This window comes from Rana temporaria, chromosome 12, assembly GCF_905171775.1.
Source record: "Rana temporaria chromosome 12, aRanTem1.1, whole genome shotgun sequence".
NCBI classification, from domain to species: domain Eukaryota; kingdom Metazoa; phylum Chordata; class Amphibia; order Anura; family Ranidae; genus Rana; species Rana temporaria.
The window spans coordinates 129,589,201-129,607,542 of record NC_053500.1 but is presented as its reverse complement, the minus strand read 5'-3'; the positions used below and the strand labels follow the sequence as shown (position 1 = coordinate 129,607,542).

The following is an 18,342-nucleotide window of genomic DNA, read 5'->3' as shown; positions in this document are numbered from 1 at the left end:
TGCCTTGTTTACATAGGCACCTCCCCGTTCTGCAGCTCCGTGACACGATCGCAGGACACCAGCAGACATCGAGTCCATGGGTTCTGCGGGCACGGTCACGGGGCTCGAGACGGGCGTGCGCGCGCGCGCACGGCAGCAATTTTGGGAAATATATATATTTCTCAGAGGAGAGGCAGAACAGGGAGATGCCTATGTAAACAAGGCATGTCCCTGTTCTGCCTAGCAACATGACAGGAATCTACTGCTCCCTGTCATTCGGGAGCACTGATCTCTGTCATGTTGTAGTGAGCCCATCCCCCCACAGTTAGCACACATCCAGGGAACACACTTAACCCCTTTCCTGCCAGTGACATTTATACAGTAATAAGCGGCTATTTTTAGCTTGCTGTATAAATGTCAATGGTCCCAAAATAGTGTCAAAAGTGACCCATCTGTCCTCCGCAATGTCGCAGTCACAATTAAAATCGCAGAACGCCGCCATTACTTGTAAAAAATAAATAATAAAAATGCCATAAATCTATCCCCTATTTTGTAGACGCTATGGCCCAGATTCTCATACGAGTTACGCCGGCGTATCTCCAGATACGCCGTCGTAACTCTGAGTTTGAGGCGTCGTATCTATGCGCCTGATTCTTAGAATCAGTTACGCATAGATTTGTATTGGATTCGACCGGCGTAAGTCTGTTACGCCGTCGTATCTTAACTGCATATTTACGCTGGCCGCTAGGGGCGTGTACGCTGATTTACGCCTAGAAATATGTAAATCAGCTAGATACGCCGATTCACGAACGTACGCCCGGCCGTCGCAGTCCAGATACGCCGTTTACGCAAGGCTTTTTACGGCGTAAAGTTACCCCTGCTCTATGAGGCGTAGATGATGCGTACCAATGTTAGGTATGGACGTCGGAACAGCGTCAAATTTTTCACGTTTTACGTCGTTTGCGTAAGTCGTTCGTTCACGTCGAAAGCATTGACTATTGCGGCGTAATTTGGAGCATGCGCACTGGGATACTTTCACGGACGGTGCATGCGCCGTTCGGAGAAAGCGTAATTTACGTGGGGTCACAATACATTTACATAACACACGCCCACATCTTCCACATTTGAATTAGGCGGGCTTACGCCGGCCTATTTACGATACGCCGCCGCAACTTTGCTTTGAGAATACTGCAGTTGCCTGACAAAGTTGCGGCGGCGTAACGTAAATAGGATACGTTACGCCCGCACAAAGATGCGCTCTTCTACGTGAATCCGGGCCAATAACTTTTGCGCAAACCAATCAGTATACACTTATTGCGATTTTTTTTTTACTAAAAATATGTAGAAGAATACACATCGGCCTAAAGTGATGAAGAATTTTTTTTATATATATATTTTTTTTGGGGGGGATATTTATTATAGCAAAAAGTAAAAAAGATTGCTTTTTTTTTTTTTAATTGTCGCTCTTTTTCCCCTTTTTTTATTTATAGCGCAAAAAATAAAAACCGCAGAGATGATCAAATACCGCCAAAAGAAATCTCTATTTGTGGTGGAAAAAAAGACCAGTTCCACCAAATGTGGGAGAAATGTTCCCTATAGACAACTATGAAAACCTGACAGAGGTTCTAACCCTACTTCGTTTAAAACAAACGTTTTGTCTGAAGCCGTTAGCTCCCTTTAGAATAAACATAGACAGGCAAAGCAAATGTACATTGTACTTTTCCCTCTCTCATCAGCTGTTCTTATCTCTTATCTTGTACAAATTAGTCCATAAGAGAACAAACAAGCTTCTGGAAAGATGCCACGCTGATTGACTTACATTCATGTCACACGAGGTTCCACTCTTGTTTGCTCCTTATGTAAACCGCGTATGGTCCTGTATGGTCAGGGGCAGCAATGTATTCAAAGTATTCATACCCCTTGAAATTGTGAATTGGAAGGAATATAATAAAAGTTTTTTATTTATTTTTTACAAATATGTGAAAAGTGTGGGGGGGTACATTCAGGGCCGGTGCTACCACTAGGCAAACTAGCCAGCTGCCTAGGGCGCCCGACCACTGGTGTTCCTACTCTCTTCTCTCTGCAGCAAGCAACTAAGTCTCAGCATCAGCAGGCAGCCACTGCTCCATTTCCACATAGTGTCAGAGGCGCAGCGACGGTGGAGGACTGACTGAATGGAAGCAAGCAAACATTCATTGATGGGCACTGGTAGGCTGCATTGATGGGCACTGGTGAGGCTGCATTTGAAGGGCGCTGGTGAAGCTGCATTTGAAGGGCGCTGGTGAAGCTGCATTTGATGGGTGCTGGTAAGGCTGCATTTGATGGGCACTGGTGAGGCTGCATTGATGGGCGCTGGTGAGGCTGCATTTGATGGGCGCTGGTGAGGCTGCATTGATGGGTGCTGGTGAGGCTGCATTGATGGGCGCTGGTGAGGCTGCATTGATGGGTGCTGGTGAGGCTGCATTGATGGGCGCTTCATTAAAAAGGTAGGCTTTACATGGGCAGGGAAAAGGGGGTGGAGCAAAGGGGGCGGCAAAATGAGGTTTCGCCTAGGGTGGCGAAAATCATTGCACCAGCCCTGGGTACATTTGTATGGCGCTCCCCGGAGTCAATACTTTGTAGAACCCACCTATCTCTGCAATTACAGCTGCAAATATTTTTTAATAAAAATGCAACAAAACTATCCCCTATTTTGTAAACGCTATAGATTTTGCGCAAACCAATCGATAAACGCTTATTTTTTTACCAAAAATAGGTAGAAGAATACGTATCGGCCTAAACTGAGGGAAAAAAAGTTTTTTTATATATTTTTGGGGGATATTTATTATAGCAAAAAGGACAAAATATTGCAATTTTTTTTTCTTTTTTTTTACCAAAAATATGTAGAAGAATATGTATCGGCCTAAAATGAGAAAGAAGTTTGTTTTTTTATAAATTTTGGGGTATATTTATTACAGCAAAAAGTAAAAAATATATATATATATTTTTTTTAAATTGACACTCTATTTTTGTTTATAGCGCAAAAAATAAAAACCGCAGAGGTGATCAAATACCACCAAAAGAAATCTCTATTTGTGGGGAAAAAAGGCGCCAATTTTGTTTGGGAGGCACGTCGCACGATCGTGCAATTGTCAGTTAAAGCGACGCAGTGCCGAATCGCAAAAACTGGCCTGGGCATTTACCTGCATTTTGGTCCGGGTCTTAAGTGGTTAAAGTGATTTTTTTGCAAAAATAAACATAAATATTTAATTTTCGCCTAATTAAAGAAAAAAATTGAATACATATTTGTTTAAAAGAGCACAAATAAGGACAATAGAAACAATACCATGATGCATTCCCTTTTACAATGTGAGCAGACAAGGCAGACACAAATTGTAAATATTGTACAATGGTGCAGCCCCGGGCACAGGCCTAGGATTGCTCTTATGAATAGTAAATACAGCCTTCCTTCCTTCCGTATTATCACCAGATGCAATAACACGCGGCCCGAGACTGGAAGATCCAAGTGCTTTCTGCCTTGTGGTCTCCAGATTAACAGCAGCCACCTCCCTGCCTCAAGCCATAGATTTTTCCAAATGCAATTACTTGCAGAGCCATACACATCCAACAAATGACCATCTGACAGCAGAGACATTCATTGTTCCCCATCAGTGATTTATTTAAATATTTCTCAGAGACTGTAAAAAAAAAAAACTAAGCTTGGTACTTAAAGTGGTATTGAACCCAAAAACAAAGATTTATTATATTGCAGCTAATAGATGTGAGGCTTCCTTTCCTTTATTTTTAACCGGTGTTTTGGCCAGTAAGTCTGTTGTTTTTTTTATTTATTTTTAACCACTTAAGGACCAGGCCTATTTTTCAAACTTGTTGTTTACAAGTTGCAAATCATTTTTTATTTTTTTTGCTAGAAAATTACTTAGAACCCCCAAACATTATGGCCCAGATTCTCAAAGGCGTTACGACGGCGCAACACCATTAGCGCCGTCGTAACACCTCATCTGGCCCCGGGTATCTATGCGACTGATTCTCAGAATCAGTTTCGCATAGGTACCCATTAGATCTGACAAGCGTAAGGCTGTTACGCTGTCAGATCTTAAAAGTAATTTTTTTTTCCGCCGCTAGGTGTCGCATCGTCGCTTTTCCCCGTCGTCTATGCAAATGAGGTAAGTACGGCGATTCCCGAACATACGCGAGGTCGACGCAGCGAATTAACGTCGTTTGCGTAGCGTACCCGACGCGTAAGGTTGCCCCTGCTAATTAGCAGGCGCAACCAATGTTAACTATGGCCGTCGTTCCCGCGTCGAATTGAATAAAAATTACGTTGTTTGCGTAAGACGTCCGTGAATGGCGCTGGACGCCATTTACGTATACATCTAGGCAAATGACGTCGGGGCGACGTCATTTAGCGCAATGCACGTCGGGTAATTTACCCGACGGAGCATGCGCAGTACGCTCGGCGCGGGAGCGCGCCTAATTTAAATGGTGCCCGCCCCATTTGAATTGGGCGGGCTTGCGCCGAGCAATCTAACGCTACACCGCCGCAAGTTTACAGGTAAGTGTTCTGAGAATCAGGATTTAAACCTGTAGACCTGCGGCGGTGTAACGTAGAGCTCATACATTACGCTGCCCAGGAGCAGCGCGGATGTATGAGAATCTGGGCCTATATATATTTTTTTCAGACACCCTAGAGCAGGGGTCTTCAAACTACGGCCCTCCAGTGGTTCAGGAACTACAATTCCCATCATGCCTAGTCATGTCCGTGAATGTCAGAGTTTTGCAATGCCTCATGGGATTTGTAGTTCTGCAACAGCTGGAGGGCCGTAGTTTAAGGATCCCTGCCCTAGAGAATAAAATGGCAGTCGTTGTAATACTTTTTGTCACAGCGTATTTGCGCAGCGGTCATACAAACACATTTTTGGGGGGGGGGAATACACGGGGCTAGATTCAGGTAGCCGGGCGCATTGTTACGGCGGCGTAGCGTATCGTATTTACACTACGCCGCCGTAAATCAGAGAGGCAAGTGCTGTATTCACAAAGCACTTGCCTCCTTAGTTACGGCGGCGTAGCGTAAATGCGTGCCTAATTCAAATGAGTATGAGGGGGGCGTGTTTTATGTAAATGGGTGGTGACCTGACGTGATTGATTGGGCCACAAAAGATATCATCTAGGCGGACAATCGCTGCGTTTTGTCGCCGCAAATCGCGGTACAAAACGCCGATATTTGTCGCCCGAAATTCGTGGGACAAAACGCCGCGATTTTGTCCGCCTAGATGTGAATGCAGCCTTATAGCCAGATTCAAGTAGGTCGCCACATCTTTAAGGCGGCGTAGCGTATCGCATTTACGCTACGCCGCCTTAAGTCAGAGAGGCAAGTACTGTAATCACAAAGTACTTGCCTCCTAACTTACGGCGGCGTAGCGTAAATAGGGCCGGCGTAAACGTGCCTAATTCAAATGAGGATGGGGGGGCGTGTTTTATGTTAATGTTTGGTGACCCGACGTGATTGCGCCGTCCGTGTACATATCCCAGTGTGCATTGCTCCAAAGTAGGCCGCAAGGACGTATTGGTTTCGACGTGAACGTAAATTACGTCCAGCCCTATTCACGGACGACTTACGCAAACGATGTAAAATTTTCAAATTTCGACGCGGGAACGACGGCCATACTTAACATTGACTAGGCCAGCTATTTGATGGAATAACCTTACGCCGGAAAACGCCTTACGTAAACGGCGTATCTTTACTGCGACGGGCGCACGTACGTTCGTGAATCGGTGTATCTAGTCATTTACATATTCTACGCGGAACTCAACGGAAGCGCCACCTAGCGGCCAGCCTAAATATTGCACCCTAAGATACGACGGCGCAGGCCGTCGTATCTTAGCTTGGTTTAAGTGTATCTCAGTTTGAGAATACACTTAAACTTACGACGGCGCAGATTCAGAGTTACGTCGGCGTATCTACTGATACGCCGGCGTAACTCTCTCTGAATCTGGCTATTAGACCGAATTTTAATGGTTCAGAAAAAAAAAGGCAAAATGGTCGGCCCTCAGACATCAAATCTGGCCCTCTTTAAAAAAAAGTTTGGACACCACTGGACTAGAGATAATAAAACACTTTCAATGGTATATATAACAGACCAAAAAAGAGCAAATAAGGGAAGTTGATTGTTTGAGTATAGATAACATGTAAGTCCCTCTGTTGGCTAGCAGGGGCAGGATCTGGGCAATGTGTCTTCTTATGCACATGCCAATAGGGACTGATCTATACCAGGGATCGTGGCACGCACATGCCACATGGGGCAGAAGCAATCATGAATGGAGGCCATTGTTTTGCTTATTTAGAAGCCAGAGTCACAGCTGATCACTAATGAGCGTCTTTGAATTATTGACGCACTTTTCCATTCAGAGTCTCATTTATCGCCTGGTTCCTAAAAACCCGATTCTGTGAAGTTATTTACAGCTTCCAATGATTAACACAGGATGATTAGATCAGCAACATGCATCTTTATACTTAAGACAGGGGAAGATTATATAAGTTCAAGGTTCCAAAGGGAATATTCGAGGCCAAAGGTGACATATGCGCATTCACTAAGAGATTATATTACCGCTAACTGCAATAAAACGGTAGTCGTCCGACCTTGTAAGACCTTTCTCCTCCAATCAGAACCCAGGAACATGGACAGGGACATCATGTGTGTTACCAGACCCTGTCACCTTCTCCATGCAAGGCAATGAGACAGCGTCTCTGCAAAGGAGCCACCCCAAACCAAATATACTCACCTTGGGCCAGATCCACGAAGCAGTTACGCTGGCGTATCTATTGATACGCCGCGTAACTGCTAGGTTGCTCCGGCGTATCTTTGTTTTGTATCCACAAAACAAGATACGCCTGAAGCTGGGCTAGATCCGACTGACGTACGTCTTAGTATCTTAGTATCGGATCTAAGGTGCATATTTACGCTGGCCGCTAGGTGGCGCTTCCGTCGATTTCCGCGTTGAGTATGCAAATTAGCTAGATACGCCAATCCACAAACGTACGTCCGGCCGGCGCATTTTTTTACGTTGTTTCCGTAAGGCTTTTTTCGGCGTAAAGTTACCCCTGCTATATGAGGCGTAGCCAATTTTAAGTATGGCCGTCGGGCCAGCGTCCAATTTTCCGTCGTTTGCGTAAAACGTTTGCGAAAAGGGCTTTGCGTAGAATGACGTTCACGTCGAAAGCATTGGCTTGTTGCGGGTTAATTTGGAGCATGCGCACTGGGACACCCCCACGGACGGCGCATGCGCCGTTCAGAAAAAACGTCATTTACGTCGGGTCAAGACGTATGAGCATAAAACACGCCCCCATCTCATCCATTTGAATTGCGCGCCCTTACGCCGACACAGTTACACTACGCCGCCGTAACTTACGGCGCAAATTCTTTGTGGATACGGGAAATACGCTGTAAGTTACGGCGGCGTAATGTATCTGAGATACACTACGCCGGACGTAAAGAAGCGCCACGCTACGTGGATCTGGCCCCTTGTCTGCAGTCCCTCATCTTTCCTTTCCTCATTACAGCTGACACGATAATTCCTAGAGCTTGATTTTTACAGAATTTGCATACCAATTTACCCAGCGAAAGTGCATGTACAATTGTTCTGTGCGAATGGGAAAACATTTATGTAAATAGGCTATATCCTGTGTTTGGATGTCAAATTGTTGATTTAAAATGGAAAATACTGCACTTGGTCACCATATAAAGTTAAAGTGTTACTAAACCCATAACAGTAAAACCAGTGTGTATATGCAGCATAGTATGCTTGTTATACTCACTGTGGAACTTAAGGGGTTAATCCTTTGCATTCTGTAAAAAGGCTCTTTGACGCTATATGGACAGAGCCTTCCCTCCTGCACTGTCTATCTTGGCAAGGCCATAAAATACAGTGAGGGTAGCCATCCTGCACATGCTCAGTTTAGTCTCTATTGCTGGAGAGAACATTTCCTGTTTTAGTTGAACTGTTCAGGTCACATGATATTGACATCACACATGTGGGCGTGTATACAGGCAGTAGTGGAAATCTCCTCCTACCTGAAACCTTAGCACTGGACAAACTGTGCAGTTTATCCCTGACCGTGGTATACAGATCAGCAAAAAAGGTATATAGTGGCAGTATTTTAATGTAAAAAGAAGATTTATAAGCTGTGTACACTGTGGAGGGGCAGAGGAACTATTTTTATATTACTGGGTTTAGTAACACTTTAAATATCATAAGAAAAAAAGGTAAATTTAAAAATTGTGGAAAGTTCTCCTATCAGATGCAGTCACTGTTCAGGTATTTAGACAGCCGCGGGTTTGAATACAATAGCTGGCAGTGGAGATAACTCCTTCCTTGCTGCTTAGCCTGAATCAAGAAAAATGTAAGTGCATATCTAGCCTAAGGAAGAAGTACAGTACAGTAATCGGAGGTAGACTAAGCCAGTTGTTCCCAACCAATGGGCCATGGCCCACTGCCGCCATCCTACACTCTCATGTTCAATCTCTCCCAGTGGCGGTGCGTCGATAGTGGGTGCAGAAGCGCCGCCCCCTCTCTTTCCTGCACCGCCACTGAAGTCAACAATACTTAGATTCATGCATTGCATGAATCTATGTATTGTCGCCGGCACCGCTGCCGCCAACTATTTAGATGGCCGGCCTCCTGGTGAGCGCCGGCCATCTGAATAACAGCAGTTTGTTGGCTTTGGAAGTGTCTATCAGAGCCAGCGGCCTGTGGGCTGTAATCGGCTTCCAAATAGTTAACCAGGGGACGCACAGGGTGTGCGTTCCCTGGTTAACACTGACACGCGTCTCAGCCAATCAGGTTCACCGGGTCTGGTTACCGGTAACCTGATTGGCTGAAGCGACGTCGAGGGCGGGAGAAGACATCGAGGGACACTGGAGGGAGGATGGCTGACCCGAGAAAGGGGGGCAATCTGGCAGCATTTTACAGGGCAAACTGGCGGTTTTGGAGGGGGCAAACTGGCAGCAATTGAGGGGCACAGTGGCGACAATTGATGGCATGGCACAGTGGCAACAATTGATGGGCACAGTGGCAACAATTGATGGGTACAGTGGCGACAATTGATGGCACAGTGGCTGCATTTGATGGCATGGCACAGTGGCGACAATTGATGGGCACAGTGGCAACAATTGATGGCACAGTAGCTGCATTTGATGGCATGGCACAGTGGCAACAATTGATGGACACAGTGGTGACAATTGATGGGCACAGTAGCTGCGTTTGATGGGTACAGTGAGGCTGCAATTGATTTGTTTTTGTTTTTTTCGTTTGTTTGCGCCTCCCAAAAATTTGGAGCACCAGCCGCCACTGATCTCTCCCTCTCTTTTGGCATATTCTCCAACTCTCTAAATTAAAACATGCACTAGTCACCCCGATACTTAAAGTAAACTTCCTCTGAAAATGTTTACCTATAGGTAAGCCTATAAAAATACTTTCCTATAGGTATTAAAAATATCTCCTAAACTTGTACAGTTTAGGAGATATTTCCAGTGCATGCATCCAGTGACATCACTGGCGCATGCACTCTGAAGGAATAGTTCATGGGTGCCGTTCCTTCCAAACCCGTGCCGTGAATGCCCGCTCCAGCGAACCCGGAAGAAGCTCCAGGAAAGATGTCAGCCGTGACAGACGTATGCGGGGAACGCTGCAACATCTTTGTTTTAAAGCGGAGGTTCACCCTAAATATCAACTTCGCATGACTAATACCACCACCCATCGTTAATGTACAATCCATCGTTTTTTTTTTTTTTTATGTCATTGTTTACCTTGTTTCTGCAGGATTTATTGTGGCTTCCTGGTTCCTTTCCCCGCGGGAGTGGGCGTGCCTTTAGATTTCCCCGTCTGAGTGCTATGTCTCCTGGGAGTGATGTGTCGAGACTCCCAGGAGACGGCCGTTGTGATGGCAACTGTGTAGTGTTGACGGCGAAGCTCGCCGTCAACACTGCACATGCGCGGGATAGAGCAGTGAATGCTGGGACGTCAGCATTCACCGTATCCCGGAAGGAAATCCTGGTGGGCTTCAGAGTGCCCACAGTCAAGATGGAAACGTCCATCTATGAATTTTATAAAATATATTTTGCTGGACAAAGACAATCCAGGCGGCTAGAAGATTTAGGACACATGAGCAGCAGATTAACAAAGGTAAGAGCGCCAGAACGATCTAAAAAAAAAAAGAATACCCGCGGAACCCTCGCTTTAAGGTAAGTATTTTAAAATGAGCTAGTATGCGATGCATGGAAATTTGTGGAAGAATTTACTGGACCCTGTTCTCAGAAAGGTTGGGAACCACTGCACTAAGCAGTAGTAGGATTAGCCCTGATTGGCTGCAGGAAGGTAGGGGGAACTTTGCACGTACTTCTCACGCTAGCTTTATTGTCCGAGCCCAACTGTTTACCATGACTCAACTCTAACTGTAAGATGTATTAAGTTATCCACCTTCAATATATAATTATTTGTGGTTTAACACTCCAGTATCTTGCAATCCTGCCTTCGTGTATAAACAGGATATTTTCACCGTTTTCTGCTCTTAGGTACACTTCCCTGTATACAGACTGTACAGTCGTTTGGAACTGAAATACTACTGAAACTTCTAATGTTACAGGGGCTCCCAGGAGTGATTTGTTGAAAGTGGTCCGTCTAGATTCTTGGAACACGGCTCATTTTTCGAGATTGTTTTTCAAGTTGTGCTAAGAGGAGCCAATGTTACGAATGTTAACTACTTCAGGCCTTCTGGTCACACCTGCACATCCTGACGGCGTAGCAGATATATTGAAAGCTACCTACAGGAAATATCTTTAGAAAGGACAGTCGTTGTTGGTTGTTAACCACTTGCTTACTGGGCACATTAACCCCCTTCGTGCCCAGGCGAAATTTCAGCTTCCGGCACTGCGTCGCTTTAACTGACATTTACGCGGTCGTGCAACGTGGCTCCCAAACAAAATTGACGTCCTTTTTCCCCCACAAATAGAGCTTTCTTTTGGTGGTATTTGTTCACCTCTGCGGTTTTTATTTTTTGCGCTATAAACAAAAAAAGAGCGACAATTTTAAAAATATATATATTTTTTTTACGTGTTGCTATAATAAATATCCCAATTTTTGTTTTAAAAAAACTATTTTTTTTCTCAGTTAAGGCCGATACGTATTTTTCGACGTATTTTTGTAAAAAAAAAAAAAATCGCAATAAGCGACTGGTTTGCGCAAAGTTATAGCGCCTACAAAATAGGGGACAGAATTATGATTTTTTTTTTATTATTTTTTTTTTTTTACTAGTAATGGCGGCGATCTGCAATTTTTATTGGGACTGCGATATTGCGACGGACGTATCGGACACTTTTGACACACATTTGGGACCATTCACATTTATACAGCGACCAGTGCTATAAAAATGCACTAATTACTGTATAAATGTGACTGTCAGTGAAGGGGTTAACACTAGGGGGTGAGGAAGGAGTTAAATGTGTATCCTGGGTGTGTTCTAACTGTGTGGGGGGAGGGGGGTGACTGGGGGAGGTGACCGATGCTGTGTCCCTATGTACAAGGGACACAGATCGGTCTCCTCTCCTCTGACAGCACGTGGAGCTCTGTGTTTACACACAGAGCTCCATGTCCCTGCTGTGTTCCCGATGATCGCGTGTACCCGGCGGACATCGCGGCTGCCAGGTACACGCATCGGCTTCCCAGCGATGTGCCGGGACAGTGTTTACCCGCTGCGTGCCCCTCAGAGGCGCGCGTGGGTAATGCACTTTAAATGACGTCCAAAGACGTCCAGTTGGCACCTGAGAGCCGCGCTGTTGATGTCTTTTGTCAATAGCGCGGGTCTCAAGTGCTTAATTACCGCCGTGGCCAAAAGTTTTGAGAATGACACAAATATACATTTTCACAAAGTCTGCTGCCTCAGTTTTTATGATGGCCATTTGCATCTACACCAGGATGTTATGAAGAGTGATCAGATGAATTGCAATTAATTGTAAAGTCCCTCTTTGCCATGAAAATAAACTTATTCCCATTAAAAAAAAAAAAACATTTTCACTGCATTTGTGAAGAAGGCTTCAGGGCGCCCCAGAAAGTCCAGCAAGTGCCAGGGCCGTCTCCTACAGTTGATTCAGCTGCTGTATCGGGGCAACACCAGTGCAGAGCTTGCTCAGGATGGCAGCAGCCAGGTGTGAGTACATCTGTAGGAACAGTGAGAAGAAGATTTTTGCAGGGTGGCCTGGTGTCAAGAAGGGCAGCAAAGAGGTCACTTTTCTCCAAGAAAAACATCAGAGACAGCCTGATATTCTGCAAAAGGTACAGGGATTGGACTACTGAGGACTGGGTAATTTTCTCTGATGAATCCCCTTTTCTATTGTTTGGTGCATCTGGAAAAAAACCTTGTCCAGAGAAGAAAGGGTGAACGCTACCATCAGTCCTTTGTCATGCCAACAGTTACCCTTCTCCTAGGATAGGTAGAGGATGGCTCTGCAGTCCTTGTAATTGAGGAATTTTGCGATAAATACCCAAGGTGCCGCTTCCACGGTGTCGTTTGCGAAAAGTCCTCGTGCCCATATGTTGCAATCAGCAGCTCCTCCAAAAAGGTGGCCGGGTTATTACCTGGCTTCAGTGCCCTCAGGGAGGCAGATGAATCGCAAGTTGTTCCTCTTCATACTGTTCTCGAGGTCGTCCTGCTTTAGTTGGAGTTGTGCAATGAGGCAATTTGCTTGATCCAACGACTCCTGCAGCGGGGGGAGAGCGCCTTCCACCCGGCCCAAACGCTGCTCTGATTCCCCGACTCTGTCCCACAGCTGCTGCATGTCTTGCCGGAGGAGAGATATATCAACCTTCACCTCCATTATTCTAGTGGTGAGGGAGGTTTGACATGCCGCGATCGCATCCAGGATCTCACTCTGACTTTAGCAACTCGCAGCAGGAGAGAGAAGAGAAGACTTGACTTGACTTTGTTTTGTTAGTCAGCAGTAACCCCCCCCCCCCCCCCCATCCCGCTTATCATCTTGCGGCAGGAGATAGAAGAGAAGAGATGACACTTTTGTTACCACAACCCCCCCCCCGCTTATCATCTCGCAGGAGGAGAGAGGAGGGCCCCCCCCGGTTCTCTGCTCCAGGGGGCCCTGCCCATTGCTGTGTAAGGGGCCCCAAAATTTGTGATGGCTGCTCTGATAGGAGGACCAGTGGTACCCCATTATCCACGACCCTGATGATAACCTCCAGCCAAATCCTCCAGCAAGTGGCAGGGTAAGCAATAACCCCCAGCATTGGTATTCAGTAGTTTTATTAACCAAGGCAACCACTCCAGAAAAAAAGCCTCTTGCCTGTGCTCCTGCTACTGTAGAACTATCATGTATCTATCAGGCAGGGGATCACTTTGTCCAAAACAGCAAAGCAATTGCAAGCTGTGTGTTGGAAAGCATAGAGTCAGCTCAAACCTGATAATAGCTAGTAATAAATAAAAAATAAAGTAATAAAAAATTTAAAGGAGATAAATAGACAATGAATGATTTCAGTTTTCTTCATTCCTTCTTGGAACACCCAAAGGACATGGAGCTGGGGGTCCTCCAAGAGGGATAGCAGAAAATGTAAACTATTCTTTGTATATTTAGGTTAAGTAAAAACTAAAGCAAACACGGGCATTCAGATAAGTGGAAGGCTCTGCTCCAGAAATTGTATCTCGCACATGATACTTAAACTAAGCATTGCGTGTTTACCCTGAGTGAATGAACTGTGTACACGCCGGTCTCAGCAAACATTTCTACATTATAAGCATATCACCTTCCTTTATCTGTTACAATTTCCTCTACAGCACAGGAGCCCCGACGTCAACGTACTGTTATTTTCTGTTACAATTTTGCTGGTGAGCAGGTGCATCGAATCCATTGTTTGCATTGGTGTTCTTGTATAGCGATCAGAGAATAATGGAAAGTCCATTACTAATATTGAATATTTGCCCAGTGCTGGGTTTTCTTTTAGTAGGAACGTAGGGGAATGCAGTCCCGGCACCTCCAGCACTGAATGCATGGCTCCCAACTGTCCCTGATTTCGAGGGACTGTCCCTGATTTGGAGCCCCTCTGTCCCACCTTCCTCCTCATTCGTCCCTCATTTTGGTCTGATCTATATAGATGTATATAGAATTCACTTTTATCAAAAAGTGTTTCCCAGGACTAAACCTTTCATCTGAGGTGGATTCACAGAGAGTTAGGCCGGCGTATCAGTAGATACGCCGACCTAACTCGGAATCTGCACCGTCCTAAGTTTAGGTGTATGCTCAAACTGAGATACACTTAAACCTATCTAAGATACGACGGCTCTCTACTGATACGCCGGCGTAATTTCAAAATTTCCGCGTCGTATCTTTGTTTTGAATCCTCAAAACAAGATACAACGGCATCTCGGTTAGATCCGACAGGCATACGTCTTCGTACGCCGTCGGATCTAAGATGCAATTTTTCGGCGGCCGCTAGGTGGTGTTCCCGTCGTAATCTGCGTCGAGTATGCAAATGAGCTATTTACGGCGATCCACAAACGTACGTCGGCCCGTCGCTTTTTTTCCCCTCGTTTGCGTTCGGCTTTTTCCGGCGTATAGTTAAAGCTGCTATACTGAGGCGTACTCAATGTTAAGTATGGTCGTCCTTCCCACGTACAATTTTGAATTTTTTACGTCGTTTGCGTAAGTTGTTCGCGAATAGAAATTTGCGTAGAATGACGTCACCGTCGTAAGCATTGGCGGGTTCCAGTTTAATTTCGAGCATGCGCACTGGGATACCCCCAGGGACGGCGCATGCGCAGTTCCAAAAAAACGTTGTTTACGTCAAGTCACGACGTATTAACATAAAACACCCCCCCATTAGATCCATTTGAATTCCGCGCCCTTACGCCGCGAGAGATACACTACGCCGCCGTAACTTACGACGCAAATTCGTTGAGGATTCAAACCAAAGCAAAGTAAGTTACAGCAGCGTAGCGTATCTTACATACGCTGCGCCCGGCGCAGATGTATGTGGATCTGCCCCGTGTGTGTATCTATAAAACATGTGGTGGCGGATATCATTCTTAGATTTCTGGTGATTTGATTGTTGTCCTGCAAGCCACAAAATCACGGATAAGGGTGATGCTGAGAGTGTGTAATGGTATACAGTATATACTGAGAATTGGGACGCCTGCCTTTACACGCACATTAACTTTATTGGAATCCCAGTCTTAGTCTGTAGGGTTCAATATTGAGTTGGCCCCGCCCTTTGCAGCTATAACAGCTTCAACTCTTCTGGGAAGGCTGTCCACAAGGTTTAGGAGTGTCTATGGGAATGTTTGACCATTCTTCCAGAAGCACATTTCTGAAGTCAGGAACTGATGTTGGACGATAAAAAGGCCTGGCTTGTAGTGTCCGCTATAATTCATCCCAAAGAGCATGAAAATGTCTTGGTATGCTGACACCTTAATAGTTCCATTCACTGGAACTAAGGGGCCAAGCCCAACCCCTGAAAAACAACCCCACACCATAATCCCCCCTCCACCAAATGATTTGGACCAGTGCACAAACAAGGTCCATAAAGACATGGATGAGGGAGTTTGGGGTGGAGGAACATGACTGGCCTGCACAGAGTCCTGACCTCAACCCGATAGAACACCTTTGGGATGAATTAGAGCGGAGACCGTGAGACAGACCTTCTCAAATGTGCTTCTGTCATAATAAGCCAATAAAGTTAATGTGCGTGTAAAGGCAGACATCCCAATGCTTTTGGTAATATAGGGCCAAATCCACAAAAGAGATACGCAGGCGGAACTGCTGTTCCGCCTGCGTATCTCTGTGCCTAACTTTGGGAGCGATCCTCAAAAGGATTTTTCCCAAGTTAGGCAGAAGATCCGACATCCGTAATTTAGTTACGCTGTTGAATCTTCGGATGCAGTACCGCATCCGCCGCTGGGGGCATTTCGAGTCGAAATCCCTCCTTGCGTATGCAAATTAGTACTTACGGAGATCCACAAAGCTTTAGGCATTGTGTGATTTGCGCAAAACTAAGGTTGGTTTTATATGGACTAACTTTAGTAGACCATGCAAAACCATACCTTTTTTTCGATCGCCGCGTTTTTTTTTTTAAATTTGATTTTTTTTCCCCGTCGCGTAACTTTTTTTTTTCCCGTCGCAACTTTACGAACCCGTCGCTATCCACAAAGCCCGACGTAAACTACGTATGCGCGATGCACGTCGGGAAAAATGACGTCACACGCATGCGCAGTCCGTCCGCCGCGGGAGCGCGCCCTAATTTAAATGGGAATCGCCCATTTTAATTAGGGATCGCTTAAGATGCAAGGAGATCAGCTACACTGGCGCAATTTTAGAGGTAAGTGCTCTGTGGATCGCTACCTAAAATACTAAAATTGCGCCAGTGTAACCTTTCTGCCTAAAACTAAGATCCGCAATTTCTTTGTGGATTTGGCCCATAGTGTGTATGTGTATATTATATATATAAATATTATTACAAACATATATATGTAGCAATGTGGACTACAGTCATAACATGGTACAATTCCCCATCATTCTTTACTTCTAGACATATCCCTCTAGTGCTGGACGCCTGTCATCACATCTGTGAGCCCGACCAGAAGGATTGTGGGATTACTAGTTCTTCAGACCGGTGTTTCCTTTGCGTGATATGAAATCTGGACTACACATCTCAGGGATCCTTGCTAAACCCGAAGAGACTCCTGGAAGGAGCCATAAAATGGTCCAGAGATCCACGCCATGCTCTCTTCCTCCTGGGCCTTTCTGTGCGCACATCTCCCTGTGCGGGAGGGGGAGAGGCTGCAGCCTACCACGCGGTGAACGAGTGATACCAGCCCGGCTCCAGAGGGCCTAAGCCTGCCTGCTATTCATCAGACATCCACGCGGCACCTACCCAGCAGATCTACACTACAGTCGCCTGCATCCATCAGCTGTGGGTCATCGCCTGTCATTTGCTGAAGGACGTCTCTTCTAGGATCGCTGTCTGCAAGGTGTAAGCCGGTCTGGTCGTTGGTGAGAGGGTAATTGACCCTTCTTTGCAACCCTTCTTTGCTACTATACCTGAACACTGTGTATAGACACCTTTACCTTGGGAACACTTTATTGCATTACTGTTTGGAACACTGTACGTAGACATCTTAACTTAGAACCACTTCAAGGAGTATCACTAGCTTGTTTAAGCCCCTCGGCTATTACCGCACCACTGTGCCTTATCGGATACAATCTAATGAGCTCCAACTGCCGGTGAAGACTATCAGGCCTGCATCTTGGACACTGCTGTTATTACCATACAGAGGGCCTGATTCCATCCCCAATTTCGTCTGATCTCTCATTAGGATATAAAGGTTGAATAGACTGGCCTGGGCATCCCGTTTAGTGTGATACTGCCTGTCCTAGATAACTAACGTTTTACTGCCTTTACAGGTTACGCTTCAAGTGGTAATTTATTGTACATATATGTGAATTGTGTTTTGTGCTGTTGTACTGTTTTAAGCTGCCTTTAGGGGAGTCTGGGCTGTTATCCAGCACTCAGCTGACCAATTCCCCTTTTCTGTGTATCAATACCACATCCCTTACTTCAGTAAAAGTGTATATACTATAAACATATTTGACTTGTGTGACGTGTCATTTAAAGGTGTTGCGGAAGATGTCTGAACCCAGAGTGTCAGGTGGGTTGGAATGTTTACAGGGTCATGGCGATACAGAAGAACAGGTAAAACCAAGCAGTCCCCAAGGGGGCCATGCGACATATAAAAGGTGTATCTCCTAGAACAGGGGGTCTCCAAACTGTGGCCCGAGGGCCAGATGTGGCCCTTTGCTAGCCTTTATCCGGCCCTTGGGGCACTATTCCTACCACTGACACCAAAAAAATGGGGCACTATTTCTTCCACAGATACCAATGATTAGATACTATTTCTCCTACTAATATGGGCACCATTCCTCCTCTTTTTTACCACCAATCCTGAGGCCATATTTATTGTCACTGATGTTTGGCCTGGGACATTTTCTGCCCCTGCTGGCCACAATCCGGCCCTCCTAAAGTCTGAAGGACAATACACTGGCCCTTTGTTTGAAAAGTTTGGAGACCTCTGTCCTAGAACCTTGTCATAATAGACCTATATATCATAATGATAATTCTTCCCCAAACAGAAGGCAAGAGGCAACGTGAGAGATGGAGGCATCCCACTTCTAAGTACAAAAAACTATGACCGGTCTCCCCCCCCCCCAAAAAAAGTATAGCCCCTAATGCAGCGTACACACGATCGGATTCTCCGGTGAAAAAAGTCAGATGGACTTGTTTCATCAGAAATTCTGATCGTGTGTAGGCCCCATC

At 45.6% G+C, this 18,342-nt stretch overlaps 1 long non-coding RNA gene across 1 annotated transcript in view; it reads left to right on the top strand.

Annotated features, from left to right (window-relative positions):
- Positions 1-17,615, top strand: part of LOC120918844 — a 49,569-nt gene extending 31,954 nt beyond the window's left edge. The window contains exon 2 of the long non-coding RNA XR_005744478.1: positions 16,558-17,615. This is a non-coding gene — a long non-coding RNA (uncharacterized LOC120918844). The remainder of the gene's footprint in view (positions 1-16,557) is intronic.
- Positions 17,616-18,342: the final 727 nt, after the last annotated feature.